The sequence below is a fragment of the Myotis yumanensis genome, unplaced genomic scaffold, assembly GCF_028538775.1.
Source record: "Myotis yumanensis isolate MYYU_CA2020_CCGP unplaced genomic scaffold, mMyoYum1.0.hap1 SCAF_3, whole genome shotgun sequence".
NCBI classification, from domain to species: Eukaryota; Metazoa; Chordata; class Mammalia; order Chiroptera; family Vespertilionidae; genus Myotis; species Myotis yumanensis.
In genome coordinates, this window is record NW_027223754.1 from 175,186,641 (window position 1) to 175,205,424 (window position 18,784).

At 40.4% G+C, this 18,784-nt stretch overlaps 1 protein-coding gene and 2 pseudogenes across 1 annotated transcript in view; all 3 read right to left on the minus strand.

Moving 5' to 3' along the window:
* Positions 1–18,784, minus strand: part of FGD4 (FYVE, RhoGEF and PH domain containing 4) — a 220,422-nt gene that overhangs the window by 148,053 nt on the left and 53,585 nt on the right. The gene's annotated exons all lie outside the window — the stretch shown is intronic.
* LOC139006452 (dnaJ homolog subfamily C member 2 pseudogene) lies at positions 5,629–8,010 on the minus strand (annotated as a pseudogene).
* Positions 7,630–17,892, minus strand: LOC139006453 (dnaJ homolog subfamily C member 2 pseudogene; annotated as a pseudogene).

Consider the following 18,784-nt stretch of genomic DNA (forward strand, 5'->3'; position numbering starts at 1 on the left):
TCATAAATTAGAACAAGTTACTTTTTATAAATGTGTAAAAGATATGAATATATTAAACTTTATATAACTATCCATTAAAAAAAGAAAGAAAATAGTGGTGTTCTCACAGTTAATTATAATCTAAAATCTTGAAAATTTTAAATGTCTAACAATAGAGGACATGCTAACTAAAATAAAGTACTACTTTGAATATCACACATTTATTAAATGTTTAGTAAAATAAAATAATTTAATGTTATGTGGGAGAAGGAAAGCATGATTTCTTTAAAAAAAAAAATCCATGTACAATATAACCACAACTTTCAAAACAAACAGATACAAAAATAAAACACATCAAAACGTCGCCAATAGTCATACTGGATGTTTAGTTTCTTTCTCTTTACTGCCCAACAAAAATTTGTTTAAAAATGTTTTTCTGAACAAAGACATTCACCTAACATGGTTTTTCAGTATGTATAAAAGACCACGAGGACATTAAAGGCATAATGACAAAAAGATCTAGTAAAGTCAACTAGACTTCATATTTTAATTTCAAGAAATCCTCACTTGTGTATTACCAATGTACCTTGCTAATGTTTTAGAAGTAGAGGGGATTTCATTCCCAAATAATTGGCGATTGAGAGAATAACAAGTTCTAAAAAACTGGCTGAAGTAGAGCTCTTGTACATCAGCCACAGAAACAAGAAACAGAAATAATAAATAGGAGGAGAGAAGTTGTAATAAAAAGTCTCACGTAAGAAAGGTTAACAGTAACTGCACTTCAAGCACAGCTCACTCTCTCTACTGTCAGGGAACAATGCTGTGCAAGGAATCCACGGGGAGTGTACATGAACCATAAAACTAAGAAAAAGAACAGCTTTGGGCTAAAATCACAACATAAAACCACTCAAAACAAGAGCCATAGTAACTTTTCAATAATGATACAAATTACCTATCATTTAGTAGTAAACAAAAAGGCAAATACCAGTTCCTTCACCCGCTCATCATATATTTTGTAGACTCGAAAGTTTCAAATGGTAACCGGAGAGATTGCAGAAACGAAAATTGCAAAAAACAATACTCACAGCCCCCCATAGAAGATTCCTTTTAAACATCCAGCAGCGCCTTTTACTCTTCTGATTAATCATTATTTCCTGCTTGCAGAGGAATTATCTGGATATGTAATTTGTGAGTAAAATCTATAGGCATTCTGTGTCAGACACCCACACGACTTCTGTTAGACGAGGTAAAGAACTAACTAATGGGAAGTGCACAGCTAGGTTTCATAACTTCATTTCTAGCAGTGATGGAGCCTCAAGGAACTACGCAAGCAATGCATTTCAAAATCCCTGAAGGTATTTCAAAACGTAGCGAGAAAGCGCTGGAATACTGTGGTGGAATGGGAAGCATGGCGCCAACTACAGGTGACTTCTTGGTAGTTACAGCCTTCAGATGTATAACAAACTATCCTTCAAAATTTCAGTGTTAAAGGATCTTTTATTTTTAAAAATATATATATTTTTATTGATTTCAGAGAGTAAGGGAGAGGAATAGAGAGATAAAACATCAACAATCAGAGAGAATCACTGATCTGCTGCCTCATGCATGCCCCGCACTGGGGAGTGAGCCTGCAACCCGGTTATGTGCCCAGACCAGTAATGGAACTGTGACCTCTTGGTTCAAAGGTCTACACTCAACCACTGAGCCACACCAGGTGGACTATTAAAGGATCTTGGGATTTTTTTTTTCATGGTGATTAGTCAATAGAATAATGAAACTATGTTTAGTTTTCCATCTTCCCCAAAGCAAGCAGGTTTCTGTTTCCTTCCCAGGTCACCTAGCCATCCCAAAAAACTTCATAAAAACATATCAGGATTTTAAAGAAGGCACCAATGAGCAAACTTCTCATCATTGCCATGTTTACTAAAGTAAAGGTTTTAGTTAACATATCATATTATATAGACTTCTCAAAACACCTAAATGTTTATCATCATGTGGACTGAATATTTACATAATAATTCAAATTCTAATTTTCCTTTTATGTGACATATAGATGCTGTAGCCAAAATCAAGCTATCAAACCCAGTCTCAGTTCAACTTAGCAATATTACTTCTTTTAATTACTCAGTTTCTGAAAGAATATCAAACTAACAATAGTAGACTACCTTAAAGCACTTGAGGAAACTTTAATGGGTAAAATTAAATAAACTTTTAATGACGCTTATGAGTCAACAAGTGGAAGAATGGAAGAAACTACATGGGGAAACACACACTAAAATCATAAAGTCTTAGAAATTTGAAATCCTCCCACTGTATGGGTAAGAAAACTGAGGCCGAGAGTGCTAAGATAAGATAGACATAGCTATGTTGATATTAATGAGACAAGCCATTTCAGATCTTCTGATAGATTTTTTTCAGTGCAATTTCCATTGCAAAATACACACTTAGACACACACACACACACACACACACACACACACACACACACTCTCTAGAGGCCCAGTGCATAGGATTTGTGCACTGGTGGGGGGCATGGCCTGCAGGGATCCGCCTGCTGTGGGAGCGCCACTCATCCCGGTCAGCCAAGCAGCTGTGGACTGCTCCCCAAGTGGCTGCTCCCTGGTCTGGCATCTTCCTTGGAGCCAGAGCACTCACCTCCCCAGGGGACCCGGGTGGGGCCAGGCCTAGGGACAATAGCACTGAGAGGCAGCGGAGGAGGCCTCAGTCCCGGAGTAGGCCTCAGTCCCGAAGCGGCCATGAACCCGCCTCCCAGCCTCTGGGGTCAGCTCTGTGAGCCCAGTGGCGACACTGCGCGGCCTGCAGGGAGTGAGGAGGAGGACCCTGGGGTGAGGAAGCAATGATCAGAGCCCGGGTTCCTACCCATCGGCCTGGGGTTTGCAGCAGGAGCAGCAGCTCATCCCGGTCAGTGGAGCCGCGCTCCCACTGTGGTAGCGCACTGACCACCAGGGCGCAGCTCCTGTGTTGAGCGTCTGGCCCCTGGTGGTCAGTGCACGTCATAGTGGCTGGTTGACCAGTCATTCTGGTGGTTCTGCCATTCGGTCACTGGGCTTTTATTATATAGGATGTATACTAGTATATGTACATATATTTTGGGCAGTTTTATAACTTTACTCACCAAACAGCAGTTTGTTCTTCTCCACAGTAACTGTTTGTAAATTTTTTAAAGTGGTGACAGGTGCGTAGGTAACCAACAAATAGAGCTTGTTTGGTGAATCTTCATCCTCATTCCATGTTCTGGACTACTGCATCCAGATACACTATGGGGCATTCCTTATTCCTTTGGCCGAGACAGCTTTGTTGAGCCTGGTGTCAATGCAAATGTCTGGAGTTCCCATCTTCTTTATGACAAATTTCTGGATGTCTCTGAGTGCCCAAGGGGCACGCTTCTTGAAACCCACTCCATGGATACACTTGTGAATGTTGATGGTGCATTCTCTGGTCACTACCTAGTTGATGGCAGAGAACGGCCCTTCTACTCTTCTTTGTGGGAGCCATTATGCCAGGCCCAAGTTGGAAAGAAAGGGCATTATATTTCTAAATTACCTCTTTCTTAAATATGCTGTCATCCAGCTTATTTTCATGAGAGTGAGTAACCCGCCTTGAGTAATAATCGCTTGCTCTAAATGAAAGTTATCAGAAGCTTTCAAAGCCAATCTTTATGAAGTAAAACGTACAGTAAGGAAACATGGCATGTTCCCATAACTGAGCGCTAATGCTTTCCAAACTTCATTAGTCCAAGCACCATCCCTAGCCAGGTCTGCAGAGGGCTGGGGTGTCCTCGGCAGTCAGAGCGGGTTTTGCACCGGAAGTGTTGGTGTATGTGCTCAGGCATGAGTGATGAAGTCAAATGAGGATGTCAGCACTTTTGGTTCCCTCTCTCCAGCTCGGAGGGTGCAGCAGGAAACTTCACACTGACCACATGCCAGTGAACCCTTCGCCAAAACTAAAACCGCCCCACTCTGCTACAGTGCACCAAGGCTGGCAGGGTCTTAATGTGGTTCTTGACCTCTTCTTTCTGTGCTGTAGCAGTTTAGTGGGCAAAGAAAATGCATGTGGAATAGTTTCTGATTATCTGACACTGTACACTGTAGATTTTCATATATCTTCATAAGTAACTAAATCTTTTCACTGTTCATTCGGATATTATGCGACTATAGCTGTAGAAACATGTTTTCTTAATTTATTTTTTAGTTTGCTGCTTACATTTTGGTTTGCTAGATTTTATAAAAACAGATTTATTCCTCTTGGCTTTAAATCAAGTGGCTTTGATCAGTCATATCCAGGTGTTTAGTTTAAATTTGAGAATGGCTTTAGGAATCATGATATCAACCCATGTGTTATAAAGATAAGTAACCCTTCCCCCCAAAAAAATTATGTGGCTAAAAAGAAATCTTCATAAAGAGAAAGTAAACAAAGCTATTTATCTTCTCCCAACACCACCATCATTTTATTCCATATCTCAATAAAATTAATATTGTTATTATAATTATAGCTGTATACTGCACTTATTATAATTCCCTTCTCATAACAACCCTAACAAAGTGGTATTATTTGCTCCATTTACATAGATGGTGAAATTGAGAACTAAAGTTAAATAACTTTGCCAGAGAAGTAAACAGCAGAACTACAATACAAACCCTGGACTGTTTAACTGCAAAACCAGTTCTCTAAAATAGAAAATGTCAGCTTATTCTCCCAAAGTTTTCTCAAAAATATTAAACTGGGATGCAAAAATAAAAACGTTCACCCTATATCAGAGTTTTCTTGCTTTTATCTCCAAATTCAAAACCTAAAACTGGTAAACTTCCTCTTTTTACATCATATGACTTTTCATAACTAAATTCCTCAAAACTTTGTAATTAATCTACTTGTAAGCAAATAGTTTTACACAAAACCTAAAATAGTAGGATCATTTTAGAATAACTTAGAGTTCACCTGAGCAATAATCATTTTTATTTTAATTCGCTTATTGGTTATGAGAAGAAGAGTAAATGTGTCACTTCCTCAAGGTCACTTTGAGCCAAAAATAGAATTCTGGTGTAAGGTCTGGTTGCTAAACCACGCTTCCTCTGCAATGGTAAGCTGCCATTGGTAAGCTGGTCACTAAGAAACAGAAAAGAAGAAGAAAAAGTATGGGATATTCCTACTGCTATCTTTCTCATACTTGTCCATCCTTTCTATTTTGTCCATTTCCCATACTGTAGATTCTATATTACAATTATGGGAAGAAACTGCAATGGCCCTGGCAGATAAGGAAAAAAATCTTATTCCTATTTCAAACATGAAACAAATGTTTCATTTTCTTTTCTGATTAAAATACGGGATATCGCCCAGCTGGCATGGTTCAGTGGTTGAGCATCGATCTATGAAGCAGGAGGTCACAGTTTGATTCCTGGTCAGGGCACATACCTGGGTATGTGGGCCCCCTACATAACTAGTAGGGGACATGCAGAAGATAGCTGATCAATGATTCTCTCTCATCATTGATGTTTCTATTTCAGCCGTGGGCAAACTACGGCCCGCGGGCCAGATCCGGCCCATTTGAAATGAATAAAACTAAAAAAAAAAAAAAAAGACCGCACCCTTTTATATAATGATGTTTACTTTGAATTTATATTAGTTCACACAAACACTCCATCCATGCTTTTGTTCCGGCCCTCCAGTCCAGTTTAAGAACCCATTGTGGCCCTCGAGTCAAAAAGTTTGCTCACCCCTGTTCTATTTCTTCCTTCCTCTCGAAAATCAATAAAAATTGATTTTTAAATATATGGGATATAGCCTCAAAAATTAAGATTCTTTTTAAAACTGTCTTGTTAAATTAATTTCTTCTATTAAAAATGCTTTTCTTTGATTCCCAGAGGAAGAAGAGGGAGAAAGAGCGAGAGAGAGAGAGAGAAACATTGATGTGAGAGAGAAACATCAATTGGTTGGTTGTCTCCTGTATGTGCCCCAACCAGGGACTGAACCTGCAATCTAGTTATGTGTTCTGATGGGGAATCAAACAAAAGATGTTTTGGTGAACAGGACAAGGCTCCAACCAACTGAGCCACCCGACCAGGCCTCTTTTATTTAAATTTTCTTGATACATATTATTATCTTTTGATTTATAGATTTAAGGCAGTTCACTAAGACATGTGTAGGTACCTGCACATATAGCATTTGGCATATGTCTAAAGCAGTACTACCAACTTTTAAAATATTTTTTTCATTTTTATTACATATACTAGAGGCCGAGTGCATGAAATTCATGCACAGAGGGGGTGTCCCTCAGCCGGCCTGCACCCTCTCCAATCTGGGACTGCTGGCTCCTAATCGCTCCCCTGCCGGCCTGATTGACACCTAACTGCACCTCTGCTTCCTGATCATCCACAACTGCCCTCCCCTGCCATCCTGATTGCACACAACTGCCCTCCCCTGGCGGCCTGATCGCCTACAACTGCCCTCCCCTGCCACGACCCGCCTCCTCCGCCAGGACCCGCCTCCACGCGAGGCAATGGAGACACCAGGACCGGCCTCCTCCACACCGTGCAGAATTGCAGGACCCCCCAGGCCTCACCATGCTGAGCAGCCACTGGGCCCCGCCTCTGCTGTGCGTGCAGCCATCTTGTGCTGTCTCGCGAGGGTGTCGCACAAGGGCGTGACGCCACCTAGGCTTTTATTATATAGGATGCACACACAAAAAAGATGTCATAAGTCATTTCTTGTGTCTACTTACATTCAGTCCTTGCTCTTGAGCAGCCTTCTTTGCTCTTACCATCTCGACAAGTTCCCTATCGCTTCAGGCAGGCCTTCTTTGTCCTTGCCAGTCTGCATAGAAATTGCAGAAGTCCTTGCAGATGTACTTACTGGTTGGTATGTTTCCAAAGCTTGTTCCAAAAGCTCTTGTTCTGTTGTCCAAGGGGTGAAATCTGTGCACATACCTTCAAATCATTGTGAAGGTGTTGCACTGTCTGCTTGAGGCACTGGACACTGTTCTTTTAAAAACTTATCAAAAATCTTTTTATGTCATTTCCTCAACGAGGGTCAAGTGTTTGAAGACTCTTTGCTTTTTTTTTATAACATCTTCAGTGGTTCTATTGATTCCAGAAGAAGAATGCATGCTCATGTAATTAGCAATAACTTCCCATCTTGAATTTTTGGCAGCAGGAAAGAGATTCGCAGACTTAATTAGTAACTGCTGATCATATTCTGACCAATTTTGACTGCAATTTCCACCTCCACCAGTTGATTTCTTAGATGCTTATCACATATGAGCCTCAGCTTCCTCTTTCTCGTTTCTAATTTGCTCATTTGTTTCTTCTGTTTTTCCAGAGCAGCCTTTTCTATTTGGAGAATGATGTAGTTCATTCAAACACTGTAAAGGTGCTAATTCAAGGTGCTCACGAAGTTTTCCCACTTCTATCATTTTTAACCTGCACTTCCTTGTTTTCACAAAAGCGATTCCAGGTCTTGCATGAGCTTTGAAATTTTTGCCTTTCCTTTTTAATGGCTTTTACCTGGCTATTTTTGTCCTTCTTTGCCAATAATGCTTGTTGTCTACCTTCTTCTTCTTCTTTCTCTTTAGCTAATGGAGCAGCTCTAATTCACTTGTCTTTGTTTTTCTTTAGCTTCTTGCTCCTTCTGTTTTGCTTCTGCTGTCTTTTCTGCTTTTTTTCCACATGAAAGTTCTTAGTTTATTAATCCTCTCATGAAAAATCTGCACAATCACCAGGGATGAAATCAGTGAAGAATCATTAATACTCCTGTTATCCAATCCCAGCTCACTTTTGAGAGCACCAACATTGGCCTTTGTAGTCCCCCTGACTTTCTTTATCCTGTTCTTGCATTCCTTTCTTTGTTTCCTTGGGGTCTTCTTCTCATACAGGCCATGTCTTGCAAGTCTATGTTTGGGTTCATTTTTCTTTGCTTAATCCAAGGAAAATAAGTCATGCCAAAGCCATTTGTCTTGCCACCACCAAAATGGGTTCTGAATCCAAACACAAAGATGACATCTGATGTTATCTTATACATTTTGGCTAGTTTTTCTCAACTGTCTTGGGTACTGTTGCCTTCTGAGGGTGAAGGACATCAATGACCATTGGTTTCCGCTGAAGTAGTCTGTTGGTCATGGACTTCCTGGTCCGGGTTGTTGCTGTGTCCTTCATGATGGCAGCCGCTACTTCTTCCTTGGCCTTCCCCTCTTCCTTAATTTTTTAAATTCTTGGACCAAAGCTATATGCATTGTCAATGAATGTCCTTATTCTGTTTGTTTCTTCTTTTTTTCATTGTGGCCCTGCTGCTCTGTTCTGCTTTTCAATCCATATCCTCTCATTACAATGTTTTTCTTTTTCTTTTTCTTCTTCATCTAAATGGGAATGTTCTAAGAATCAAAATTATATCAGAAAGAATAAAATGTATCTACATCTTCAAATCAGGAATTCATATCACCAAGTCTCAGACATTTTTAAAATTTGACCTTTTGGAATTCCTTTAAAACACTGGGAAAATACTTTGAAGAAACTGCATTTTGCTTCCCTTTAAGAAGCAACCGAGATATCAAAAGTACTTTGATTGGTTTTGGTGTAACTTTATATCTTACTTGGCCAACTTGAAGTACTGCCTAATGATCTTGGTTCTTCAGTGGTGGGATCAAGTGTTTTTAGAACAGGAAATTCTTCTCATTGCAATTCTTCACCTTCTGATTCCTCTGATAAATCTTTCTTATCCTCCAGTTCCTGAAAAGAGGCAGAAGAATTTCTGTTTCTCCTCTTAACAAAAGCTTCAAACCATCTTCCCAAAGGTTCAACTTGATAGTGTTGAGGTTGTGATTGAAAGAGTTGAGAGTTGGCCTTGGCTGGGTGCTCAGATGGTCAGAGTGTTATCCTAGAATGCCAAAGTTGCAGGTTCGATCCCAGGTCAGAGTACATACAACAATGAACCAATGAATGCATAAGTAAGTGGAACAACAGATTGATGTTTCTCCCTCTCTTTCTCTCTATAAAAAAAATCAATTAAAGAAAGAAAGAGTTGAAGGGCTTCAATGCTTTGCATGGAATAAATTAGAGGTCAGCACATGAGTGATGGTGGTGCCCTGGGTGTCCACATCACTAGGCAGCAGCAGCATGATGGTGCCAGGGCCAGCCCCAGGGGCACAGCAGTTCACATCCAAGCTGAGGGTACTCAGCGTCCCCCCAGGCTCTAGCAGTACTGCCAACTGACCCTTCTGTAGTGGTGGAAACGCTCTATATTTATGCTATATAATAAGATAGCCACACGACCGCTTGTGTGACCAAGGAACAAAAACTAATTTTATTTTACTTAAATTTAGAAACAACCTGTGGCTAGTAGACAGCATAGCCCTAAAGTCTGGGTATATATTTTATTCTTAAAACTTTATATTTTAAAATAGAGCCACAGGCAGTTGCAAAAATAGTACAGAGAAATCCAGTTTCACCTTTTTTTTTTCATAGTATACTAGAGGCCCAATGCATGAAAATTCATGCACTGGAGGGGCGGGGGGGGGGGGGGGGGGTTCCTCAACCCAGTCTGCCCCCTCTCACAGTCCAGGAGCCCTCAGGGGTGGGAAGCGACCCTGTGATCAGGGGAAGGTGACACCCGCATCACACCTATGCCGCTGCCACTGCTGGCAGCGCAAGCCTCTGCCGGCCCTGGTTACCTGAGCCTCGGGCGGCCCTAGGTGGCTGGGAAGCTGAAACCTGAGGCTTGCCTGCACCTCGGGCCGGCCCCAGGCGGCTGGGCAGCTGACATCTGAGGCTTGCCTATGCCTTGGGCAGCTGGGGGGCTGAGGGCGGGTCCGGCTGCACTGTATGCCTGCCATGCACCCCCCCCCCCCCCCCAGCTCCCCGGCTGGGCTGAAAGGACTGGGGGACTCTGGCGGGGCTGAGTACTGCCATCTTTGTGATGGAGTGACAGTCAATTTGCATATTCCCTTTTTATTATATAGGATAACTATAGTACAATATCAAAACCAGGAAATTGACATAGGTACAATGTATATTTAGGCTTATGTCATTTTTTCACTTGTATAGAGTTGTGTTGCCCTGGCCAGTTTGCTCAGTGGATAGAGCATCGGCCCAGGGACTGAAGGGTCATGGGTTCAATTCCAGCCAAGGGCACATGCCTGGGTTGTGGACTTGATCCCCAGTAGGGGGCGGGCAGGAGGCAGCTTATCAATGATTCTCTCTCATCATTGATATTCCTATCTCCCTCTCCCTTCCTCTCTGAAATCAATCAAAATATATTAGAGTTGTGTAACCACCACCTCAATCAAGATACTCAACAATCTCATCACCACAAAGAAGTTCCTTGTGCTATCCCTTTACAGTCATCCCTAGTACTCTTATCCCCACCATGCCCAGCCTCTGGTAGCCACTAATCTATTCTCTATTTCTATCATGTTGTCATCTACAGACACTGTGTAAGTGGAAGCACAGAGTATGTGACTTTCTGAGGTTGGCCTTTTTTACTGGGCATAATGCCCTTGAGATCAATTAAACTTGGCATGCATCAATAACGTGGTTCCTTTTTATGGCTGTGTCAAATTCCATAGTGTGGATTTACCACAGCTGGTTTTAGCCATTATAGTAATGAACATTAGGTTGTTTGAAGTGTTAGAATTTTATAAATGAAACTGCTATGATCATTCTCGCACAGATTTTAGTGCAGATTTCATTTCTCTGGGATAAAGGCTTAGACATGTGACTGATAGATTGTGTGATGAGTGGACGTCCACCTGTGGTTTTGGTTTTTGTTTTTTATATTTTTTTTTTATTGATTTCAGAGAGGAAAGGAGAGGCACAGTTAGAAACATCAATGATGAGAGAGAATCATTGATCAACTGCCTTCTGGACACCCTCTACTGGGGATCGAGCTGGTGATCCAGGCATATGCCCTGACTGGGAATTGAACCGTGACCTCCTGGTTCATAGGTCGACTATGTATATATCTTCATTTACTTAGATCTTTAATTACTTTCCTCAGTACTTTGTAGTTTTCATGGGTATATCTATCAAAAGCAACCTAAATAATAAATTAGAAATCTCTTACAAATGCTACCAAAATAAAAAGTGATAGTCCAAACTAGTTTTGAAAGTAAAAATTATCTTAATTAACTAAAGTTAAAAATCAAAAGTAACATAAATCCAAATATGTCCATTTGGGGCAAATAAGCAGATTTTTCAGAAAGACAGGGTTTATATAATTTACAAATAAATGAAAGGGCACCACACAGGGAATTTTGCAATTAAAACCATAAACAGAGCAGATTGGAAGTAGAAGGGAGGATAGATAGAATAAGTATCTTCCAATTATATGCAGCACTGTTTTCATTCCCTTTTTTTATTATTATGTTTATTCTATGTATCAAACCTGTTCATTACATGTGCAGTTATAGTGCAAGATTAGGGTTCTAAATTATATAACTACAATTACATAACTTTATAAAAGATATATTTAAACAGTAGTGGTAAAAAATAATGCTTTATGAATTTTGCTGCTTAGCTATTTACAGAAGGAAGGTCAAGTAGAAAAATAATTCTGTTGAATAATAAATGTATTAATATTAACTATTTAGACAATTTACTGAAGCTATGGGGAAAGTGGGATATGAGAAAAATCAAAGGGATTAAAATTATTTAGCCCAGAAATGAGAATTCTGTGAAAATACCTAGAAGATAATCAGGAGGTTATATATCTACCCAAGGGAAACAAAGGACAATTTTTTAACATATCCAAGAATACATCTGTAACAATTGGAGCTCAAAATAATGATAATGCAGTAAGTAGGTTGTACAGACCTTGAAATAAGGAAGGTCCTATTGATGATGAGTGAAATACAGTTGTGAAGGCCTGAGAGGACCAAAATAACGCACAGAACCCACGCCCCTCTCCCCAACATTCTACAAGTGTGCAATCCAAGCCTTCAGAAAACATGTCCAGTTTTCAAATCTGACTGAGAAAGAAGAATATGAAGACTGGACACTGAAGAGCAAATAACAGTGACCATTTTCTGTTCACCTCTATGTTTCCTAGATGCTTTACTGGTTCACACAATAATTGCTTGATGAGCACGCACTGAGGATATCCCAAAGCAAACGGAATTATAATTTGTGGAGAGACAACAGAAGATAATTTCTGAAAACCAAGAGTGTGGACATCATTTTCTAAACTATTGGTAATGATATCATGCCAAGGAAGTTTGACAGTGGATGGAAAGAATCAAGAAGAAGCTGGGAGGACTTCTCATACAAAATCAAACATGTGTATCTTAATCATTTCATCCCCACTACCCATAATCTCACTGCTAAATATATCTCACCACCAGACGTGGTAGGATATGAGTAGAATAAAGAAGAAAAACGTAAGTAGAAGAACCAATGAGAGAGACAGAAAAGGAGGAAGTATGTTATTAGTAATACTTAACAACTATTCAGATGTGAGAGAGTAAAACTAAAAGCAAGTAAGCAAAACTAATGCTGCCCCAAAAACATTTTTACAATCAAATGAAAGAAAAATATTCAAATTACCTCAATACTGAACAACCTATTGGTGCCACATGATAATGTATACTAGTAACCAAACTCAAAAGCATGAAACCAAAGCTAAAAACAGGAACCAAAGTTAAAGGTCAAAGATTGAATATCTGTCAGATTCTATGAATCTTAAAGCTACAGGATGTATTTAAACACCATTGAATCCCTATTGTAATACAGCATTAATTTGATTTTTTTAAATAGAGCATAAAACTGGATAGGGAAACATTTACTAATATAAGTGCTTAACAAATTCAGGAAGCCATTTACTAGCCTGTATGAGCTAACCTAATAGACCAGTGGTCGGCACACTCATTAGTCAACAGAGCCAAATATCAACAGTACAACGATTGAAATTTCTTTTGAGAGCCAAATTTTTTAAACTTAAACTATATAGGTAGGCACATCGTTATTAACTTAATGAGGGTACTCCTAAGCTGGCCTTTGCTAAAAACGTCCTCAATCTGATTGAGGTACGTTCGCTGAAGTCGACCCCTTCCAACTCTCCCATCTACACTCGTCTTGTATACTTGTTTCATCCAGGCCGAAAACCGACTTCTGCGCATGGGCCACGAAGTTTCAATCGCACTGTACGTGCGTGCCCACACGTGGTATTTTGTGGAAGAGCCACACTCAAGGGGCCAAAGAGCCGCATGTGGCTCACGGAGCGCGGTTTGCCGACCACTGTAATAGACCATTCGGGTGAGTAAACAACAGTAGAAGCCAACTCCTGCTGCCACCTGTTTTGTCCTCTCGTGACAATGTAGAGACAGCTGCACACAGAAGCTTCAAATGACAGAGAACCTTGGGATTCTTTCATCCCATTATCGCCCACTGCCTTTACCACAATCATTTCTACAATGTATACAGAGCCCGCCTTTCATTGTCCACAACTCTTAAACAGCATTTAGTCTGTATTTTAAGAAATGGAGTCTGTGGAAGGGGACTATTTCTCTGCATTCAGTAACATACAGTATGAGGCAACCTTTACTAAAAATAAAACAGTTCAGTGTTAAGACCAAGTAAGATACATAATGCATTCAGATGTCCCCATCACATAGAAATCTTGACACAACCAAAGTTGAAGAGTATGATTACGATGATGAGGAATTTAAAAATGTAATTCTACCAAAAAAAACAGAAAAAAATGACTTCTGTCCACCAGTGAAATATAACATTTAAAATGTCCAGATATTGAGAGATTCTGTCTATATGTTTTCTTTTAAACCTCCTTCTAGAGTTTGACCCTTTCTTCAAGTGATGAACAAATTACTTTTCACCAACTCCTAACTGTAGCCAAGAGTGCCTTTTCAGTATTTAAAACACACACACACAACACAAAGAAAAAAACCTTAACAGATTACAGAGGGTGAATGACAGCCACAAATCCTGTCACTACTCCCAAGAGGTGAGGTCTACTTCTCCACCTCCTAGAACCTGGGCAGGGTCTATGACGGTTTGTCCAACAGCAAAGGGCAGAAATGACATTGCGCCAGTTCTAGGCTAACACTTTAAGGGGCCTGGCAACTTCTGCTTCCTCCACTTTGGAATCCGATGCCATACTGTGAGAAGGTTCAAGCAGCCTACATGAGGAGAATCAAGGCCCCAGCTGACGACTTCAGCTAAAATCCCAGCTGACATCGGCAAGCACCAACTTGCCAGCTGTCTAAGTGAGCTATCTTGAAATAAATCCTACAGTCCTAATCGAGCTCTCCCAGCTGACAACATGCAGGCCAGAGAGGAGCCATCCTTATCAAACGCTGGCCAAATCTCAAAATTGTGAACAAGATAAATGTTTTCTTAAGCCAATAATTTTGGGGTTGTTTTGTTATGCAGCAATAGATTACTGAAACAAAATTTGGTACCAGAATTGGGGTTCCACTGTCACAAAAACCTAAAATATGTACTGGCTTTGGATTCCAGTGGTGGGCAGAAGATGAAGGTGACTGTTAATAAAGATTTGAAAGAGTGAAGAAATGTTATTGGTGGCTGAAGAAAGGGAACCTACATTATGTACAGCAGAATAATTAGTATACCCACTGGGTGCAGTAATGTGGAAGGTTGAAAGTTATCCAGTTCATGGATCTAAGGAGAATTCCAGGAAAAATGTTGAAAGTACCAACTGGTTTTTCTTAGCTCCCTGTAATAAAATACAGGAGTAGTGGGATGAACAAAAAAGAAACCATTCGGTTCCCTTCCAAGCAGAATTTAGAGGAAATAAACATAAAGGAGTTGAAATTGATAGGTTCCTAAATAAAACTATTCCTCATTTCAGTATCTTAGCAAATGACGCACAAAATAAGAAGTAGCTCAGGGCAAAGATCAAATTCTGTGTCCTCAAGGATGTGGTTGCACAGCCCTTTGTTGAGCCTCATAAAGATTTTAAGTGGTTCCTCATAGACTCTCTCCATTTAGACCAGTGGTTCTAAAACTTCATGTGTGTCAGACATAGCTCCGGGGTTTGCTGAAACCCAGATTGCTGGGCTGGATCCTCACAGTTTGATTCAGCAAATCTAAAATGGGTCTGACCTCTGTAGTCAATTTCAATTCCCAGATGATGCTAATGCTGGTGGTACAGGCACCACACTTTGCAAATCAGAGGTAGAGCAACAGGCTTGAAAGAATTTTAAGGATGCATCTTAAGGACTATCTCTACCAGACACTAGAGCTTCTAAGAATCTTAAAGGTATTTTCACACAACATTGACTTAAAGGTAGTCCAAGGTAGAGAGAGAGTTCTGTCTCAAAGAGATTTGTGGAAATGGTTTTTCTCTAATGCTGTGAACCCCAAAAAGATACATGGGAAAACCCACAAAGATTTTGAGAAATGTATCTGTGGAAGCATTATCAGTCTGGACTGAAAAGACAGAAATAGTTCAAGATAAAAAATATCAGTGCCTTATGCAGATACAAAGAGGCTGCAAACATGAACCATTTCTTGTGGAAAAGTAAGAAGAGTCAGAAAATACAGCCCAGAGCCTAGAGGGTGGAGATAAGAGCCATACAAACTGGCCCCTAAACAAGGAACCACAGACATATACCTAGCTGGGTTTTAGAGCTGTCTATGGGTGCCTCCCATGTCCCCCCTTCTGCCCTTTTTAAAAATTCACATACCACACAATTCACCCCAAGTTTGCAATTCAAAGATTTTTAGTAAATTCAGATACATACAATCAGTTACTTTTAGAACATTTTATCACCTCCAAAAGAAACCTGTACACTTTAGTTATTAAGCTCTCCCTCACACAACCCTCAGAAATCACTAATCTACTTTCTGTCTCTATTGATTTGCCTATTCTAGGTATAAATGGAATCATACAAGATGTGACCGTCTGTGGCTGGCTTCTTTCGCTTACTGTATTTTAAAGGTTCATCCACACTGTAATATGTATTAGTACCTCATTCCATTGTGTGGATATCCTAAATGTTACTTATCCGTTGTTCGGCTGATGGATGTTTGAGTTGTTTCCACCTTTTGGCTCTTACAATGTCACCATGAACATTCATGTACAAGTTGTGTATGGATACATGATTTCCTTTCTCTTGGGTTTATGCTTAGGTATGAAATTGCTGGGTACTATGACAACTCTCTTACAACTCTTAGGTTTTAACATTTTGTGAAACTGCCAGACTGTTTCTAAAGTGATTGCATCTTTTTTTTAAAAAAATAAAAATGTTTTTATTGATTTTTAGAGAGAGAGGAAGGGAGAGGGAGAGAGAAACATCAATGTGATCAAAGTGAGGGAGAAACATTGACCTGCTGCCTCCTGCATGTCCTCTACTGGGGATCGAGCCTACAGCCTGGGCATGCACCCTGACAGGGATCGAACAGGCAACCCCGTAGTGTAGTTTGTCCCTTTAGTTCCCAGGTGTTCAGTTGAGATTAGCTGTACCGAAAGAGCCTCATCAGCTCTTTGACCTGATTTAGACTAATCCTGAACTAAGCTGATGTAGTAATGAGGTGAGATTGTAAAGGTCTTGTGTGGAGGTCAGCACAGTTTACATGTGTGAGGGGCCAGAGAGCACACACCCTGGTCAACCGTTATTTTGGTGACTACCTCCAACAAACTACACTTCTGAGTATTCATGTCTTTGCATAGTCCCTTCTCACACTAACTTTGGGTTGGGCCTATTACTGCTTAGACCGTTAAAATAAGTCAGAAACGATGCAGCGCCAATTCTGGGCTTAGCCCTTAATTGGTTGGGCAGCATCCACCTCTTCCCTTGTGGAATCAGACACCACAAGGCAACCCAAGCAGCCGCTGGGTCCCGCTGAGCTCTTCTCCAAGCCTCAGAGGACAACAGCCATTCCAGCATCCAGCCAACATCACATGAAACAGAACTTCCTGGTCAACCCACTGAATCCCGAGGTTACAAACTGCTGGTTTAAGCTATTACACTTTGGAATGGTTTATTAAACTGCAAAAAATAGCCAGAACACAGGCCCCTTTGGGTATATTTTGAACTTCAATTCTCTCTAGTCATGATAAATTAGTTATTTATGAAACAATATAATGTGAAATAAACATTTTTTTTCCTGCCAAACATTTAATGCATTATACCTAGGACCAATTTAACAATCATTTAAGCAAATGAAATATACTTTCTAAATCTCAGGAGACTTCTCTTAGAGTCTATGCTAGAGACAGATCTTAGAGTCAAAAATAATGACAAAAGTTAAGAGTTTTTGCCCTGACTGGTGTGGCTCAGAATCGTCCTGTACAGCAAAGAGTTGAGTGTTCAGTTCCGGTCCCATACCTATAGCTCAGGTTCAGTCCCCGGTTGGTGCGTGTATAAGAGGCAACCAATCAATGTCTCTCCCTCTGTCTCTCTGTCTCTTTCTTCCTCTCTCTAAAAAAACAAAAACAAACAAAATTAAGAGTTTTCATTTTCAGTAGAAAGCAATGAGCAGCTCCACAGGGTATCGGGGGACTGGCCAAGGCTGGGCGACCTCAGCTGACTGGCATCTCTTGGTGCTCAGCAAGGACACGAGGGGTACAGACAAATCCAAAGAAAGGCCCCTGTAGATCAGGTAAATTCACAACAGGAATTTGAAAGTCAGGAGGGGATACACAGAAGCCATCTGTGGAAATAGCCAGGGACTCCTTAAGGCACAGTTACAAGGGTTAAGATGACAGTTCTTCCAAAGCCTGTTGTTATGGCAACCAGCAAAGATTTTTTAACATCAGTAGCTTCAATAAAAATTTGCAAACTCTGCTTTCTCTTATGCTGATGAAGCTGCTGTCCTCCTGCTTAGCTGCTTTGGATCTAAAGGCCCTCACTTGCCTCACCCAGGCACCAGGTCTTGCAGTCCATCCTATGGGCACCACGCTGGCATACGGGGAGCCTGGGGCTTCCTGCATCTCGAGAACAGGGGCGATAATAGTGAGCCCCTCAGAGGGTAGAATGATTCTTCTCATTTTCACCGAATAGAGCTTAAAAAGTTCCAGGCTCATAGTGAACTCTCGATATTATATATCAACATGTTACATTTGTTAAATTATAAGTGTATCTGCCCTAAAAAGAACTTTCAAGAAAAAAAATTTTAATATAAGAGTATCAAATCACAAGTCTATTAATAGGGAACTGGCTCAAAGTGTCGTACACCTATACAGTGAAATAATATGCTGCCTTGCCCTAGCCAGTTTGGCTCAGTGGATAGAGCGTCGGCCTGTGGACTGAAGGGTCCCAGGTTCGATTCCGGTCAAGGGCATGTACCTTGGTTGTGGGCACATCCCCAATAGGGGGTGTGCAGGAGGCAGCTGATCGATGTTTCTCTCTCATCGATGTTTCTAACTATCCCTCTCCCTTCCTCTCTGTAAAAAAATCAATAAAATATACAAAAGCTCCTCCCGCCCCCCCCCCCCCAAAAATATGCTGCCTTAAGAGAGATAATAAAAGAAAGGAAGAGCCATTCCAAAGATTTGATGTGGAGAATTCCTAATACTATATAAAAGAAAAACCGAGTTGAAGAAAACATAATTCCATTTTTGAAATAATTATATACTGTTTGTATATGTGTAGGGGAAAAAATCAGGCTATACAGACATCACAATTTGGATGGGAATTTCACTTTCTACATGATATATTGCTATAATAAATAGTAAGCACATATGAGTCTTATAATCAGGAAAACATTAATGTAAAGGCACATAAAAATCCTTCTTAAAACACAGCATGCTTTTACCTGAATTTGTTCATACAGTTTTCATTGTTCATTCCTGTTTAGCACGCAAGCAGCTCAAGTCTGTTTTT